Below are 4476 nucleotides of genomic sequence, written 5' to 3'. Positions count from 1 at the left end.
ACCTTCAACAGGACATTTGACGCAAAGAACATTTAGATGCGAGTTAAAATGTTGTAACAGAGTGAACGGGTTATTCTCGTATAAAAAGCAAAACGATTTGCATAGCAGTGGATAAAAGATATTCCTAGAACTAAACCCTTTAAAAAGCGCAGCGCATTTAAAAGTGTATAATTAGTTTACCTTAGTAATTTCATACGTGTAATACGAGAGCTGTTCGATATGTCCGTGCAAAGTCTAAAGAGATGGCGCCACCAGTACGTATCGAAGCTATTTTTAGTTGCTGGCAACTGTTGGAGGATCGCACACTAACTTTCAGTCAGATCGATCTATTACTCTGTCTGGCGTTCATTTGAATCGATCAAGTACCGTGATTTGTGAAAAATGGATGAGAAAGAATTTCGTGTAGTGATTAAACGTTACTTTTTATAAGGCAAAACGTCTCCGGAAACTAAAGCTAAGCTTGATAAATATTATGGTGAGTCTGCACCTTCGATTAGAATGGTTTCGATTAGAAACAACTGCTTGTTTTGAAGAGTTGGGCAAATCATACTATCTGGACGGCATCAAAAAACGAGCATCGTTGGACTAAGTGTATACACCTCAAAGGAGACGATGTTCAAAAATAAAAAATGTGTGTCCGAAAAAAAGTATGTTTTCTTTATTTTTGCACGGACTTATCGAACAACCCTCGTAAATGTGTAATTAGCTTTATCTATCAACCAGCTGAAAATGGGGGGGAGGAAGTCACTTTTAGTTGCGATGGTCACCTTTAACGAACCCAGTTCGATTAGGAGATGGCGTTAGTATTCTAGATATGATCGGCCGATGTAATTATTATTATTATTATTGATCGGAACACACGATCACGCACGCACGCACTCTACATCTGTGTAATGTTTAGAAACAGCAACGTTATTTACTTAACAAACAACCGAATTAAAAACAAAATTTTATAAAAAACTACTTCACGAATGACTGAAACGTACCTTACCATCTGATTGGCGCACGCAGAATCTATGTTGTCATGGAAACGTGAAACTCTATCCTTCAAAATAAAACTATTTTATTACAGAAAGTGGAGGTTGTGTGAGGTGTGGAAGTGTTTATGGCTCAGATGTTTCATTTGAACGTCAATTTTACGTAACCTCCCAATTCTACGATTCCGCTCTACTAAATCAAGATATGGCGACAATCGCTATCTGAGGATAATTTAAGGATCCGGAATGTAATGAATGTGTACTTGTGGTGTAGTGGTTATCACATCCGCCTAACACGCGGAAGGTCCCAGGTTCAATCCCTGGCAAGTACATGTTTTTTTTTTCCTTTACTTGTGGTTTATTTTAATTCTTGGAATGAATTACGATCTAAGTTTACTCTAAGAAGTACTTGAATTTCCGTGGTCGTAAAATACTTATTTTTTATGCTATCTCTTGTAAGGGTTTTCAATATGAAGGACGTCATTTCTCTTTAGGTGGAAGACATAAGTGGAGAGTGAAAGCGCGTGTCTCCATGGCTGAGAATGAGTAAACAACTTTAATCCAGCAGTTCAGGATGAACAAATGCATATAATAAAAAAAGGAATTGCTGACGAAGAAAGTTCTGTTATTCATAACGTGATTCGTATTTATGTTACCTTTAACTGCCGGTCAGGAAATATTTTTTTTGTTCTCTGCTCATCACTGAATCATTTACGCTACCGAGGAAAATGAGTGTATTAGTGCTCTATAACTGACAAACAAACAAACAAACAAACAAACAAACAAACAAACAAACAAACAGCGCATTTGTTCCTACTGAAGTTTATTCCACGATCATTAACTCTTTGGTAAGTTTCAGATGAGCCATTTGTTCCACGTGCTGATGGACTCTAGCAGATGACGCAGTCTGGACACTTTTGTTTCTCAATGTATCTTTCATGTTTTTTTTTTTCCTTTTCAGTTCATCAGCTTATTAAAGTAAAATATGTAGATGTATAGTTCTTTTTGCTTATACGACTGATTCCCATTCCTTCTCCCCGATCGATACCATAACAGAATTACGTATTTTCTTTTTCGAACAACTGACAACTGAAATAATGCTGGATCTAATATCCCTTGATTTTTGTAACTGACATTCATGTTTAAATGTCAACATGTTGTGGTGCACACATATTTCATGCAAGTGTAACTGCGTGTAAATCACAGAATAACAAAATACTAAGCTGTTATTGGTTACTTTCAGCCCGACACCATTCCCGGTATACGAGAATTCGTGTCATTGATATAGCAATCAAACTGCATTTAAAAATCCAACATAATTGAAGTTTTAAATATATTACTTTATTATTTTTATGGCTGTTTAGCCTATTTTTGTTTAGGAGTGCCCCTTTTATAATGTCATTGGCTTTTTACTCAAATTTTAGGGCATTGCCGATATTTTATACAGATCTTACTGTATAAATGCAACAAATCTCTTTGTTACTGAAAGAGAAACTAGAAGAGTTTCGTGCCGAATATGAAACTATAAAAGTTTCGGCGGGTCCAAGCGTAAGCAAACCTTTCATGACAGGGGCAACTCGTAGTAAAGGTGGAGCAAGCACCGATCACTATCCTTAGTATTTCCCCATAATGTAAAGCACATCTCCTAACAAACATGTATGATGTTATACATAATGGGGGAGGGGTCACTACGCAGACTGGTTTCGACCATTTTTTAGGTCTGGTCAGTGGCAGCCAGACCCACATGTACTCAAGTTGTAGTGATGCAGACTCGTATGCTTTACATACGAGTTTCCGAAAAAGGTGTCACATCACAAAAGGCACCAAGAATTACTGAAATAAAGAGCCAAAATGCTTTACGTCTGGCTCCCACTGACGAAACCTCAAAAAAGGTCGAAACCGGTCTGGGTAATTACCCCCCCCATAATGTATAACATCATACATGTCCGTTAGGAGATGTGTTTTACATTATGGGAAATACTAAGGATAGTGATCAGGGCTTACTCCACCTTTACTACGAGTTGCCCCTGTCATGAAAGGTTTGCTTACGCTTGAACCCGCCGAAACTTTTATAGTTTCTATATTCGGCACGAAACTCTTGTAGTTTCTCTGTTCGGCTTGGATATAATGTTGGATTCAATTTCCACTCAATTTGAATAATATACATCTTAGTTTTTTAGATTTTATATAGATCTCAGTTTTATATTTTAGTTTATTTCTTAAGTATGAAATACGAACGCTAACAGTTTTCGAGGATAATATTCAGGATAATGTCAGGCATAGCACCATGGCGCCATCTGCTGAGATTATCATGAATTGTGAAAACAATAACTGAGTATGTCAACTTGCTCCGCTGGAGACAACCTTCGTATTAATGACATATTTATATGTTACAAAAATAAATTCGGAAATAGTTACAGGAGAATAATGAACATACAGATTTTACAAGTAATCACGTGATTTTATAACATGATTTTCCAAAATTGCAACGCAAGCAATTTTGTTTTCCTATTTAACACAATAAATTGTGCACATTTCAGGGAAAAAATGAAAACGGTGTGCTCAATGATTGTTTATTTTAATATCGATAGTAGCTGGAAAGCAATCCGTTTGTTTTTTTTTCACGCAGAGTTTTATTTATTTATTTATTATTTTTAAGCAGGTTTCGTCATCTGGTTTGACTTTGGACTGCAGAAATTTTCTTCAACAAAGTTCGAATTTTTGCACGTAAAGAAATCATTTGGGTAACATCGAGCTGACCAATTAAAACCGACAATATGTGCCTACCAGCGGCGCAAGTGATCGCCCGGATGTACAGACAGACTTCGAACGAAATGGAAAGAAATCAGCAAGGACTGAAGATGAACAAGAAGAGCAAAATAAAAGAGCATTTAACGAAGATGCTGTTAATTAATTAGAAGAAACACACGTATAAACCACAGCGAAAATTATTTAATTGTAAATATTTTATCCTAAGTATCTTAGGACATCATCAGTACAGTATTTAAACAAAATAGGAATAACATACAGTTAGAGCGCATGATTACAATAGAATCTCATGAAACGTGCATAACGTGCTAAAGTATTACAAAAAAAATAAATAAAATAAAATAAAAAAAAATAATAATTATTATTTAACACAGTTTTGTATGATAATTTCCCATACTTTAGGAATAGTAAGAACGTCGTTGCGGTTTAGGTTTGGTCTGTGTAGTAGGGCTTCAGAACTTTCTTTGTATAAACGTTCATGTTTAAATAAAGATCTATGTAAAAGTTTAGCCTTTTTAAAGAAGATGCTGTTGAACGCCGAGTAAAGTGAGTGAACCACCACGAAACAGCGGGGTTACAATGTCATTTTAACCCCGCTGTTAAGATGACATTTTGTTCGCACGCGGAACAAAGAAGACACAAACCCGAAGTCAGGGCTTGTTGCTTACAGTATTGGCAGTGAATATGAATAAAGGAAAAGAATTTTTTGAGAAAATCACCGGAGAATCAG

General features: G+C 36.0%; 1 non-coding gene across 1 annotated transcript; it reads left to right on the top strand.

Moving 5' to 3' along the window:
• Positions 1 to 1236: 1236 nt before the first annotated feature.
• On the top strand, positions 1237 to 1309 carry TRNAV-AAC (transfer RNA valine (anticodon AAC)). The gene has a single exon. It is a non-coding gene; the product is annotated as a tRNA-Val (tRNA).
• The last annotated feature ends 3167 nt before the right edge of the window (positions 1310 to 4476 follow it).

This window comes from Typopeltis vanoorti, chromosome 15 (assembly GCF_054136105.1).
Source record: "Typopeltis vanoorti isolate ZY-2024b chromosome 15, IOZ_Tvanoo_1.0, whole genome shotgun sequence".
NCBI lineage: Eukaryota > Metazoa > Arthropoda > Arachnida > Uropygi > Thelyphonidae > Typopeltis > Typopeltis vanoorti.
This window is presented reverse-complemented; position numbering and strand designations above follow the sequence as displayed.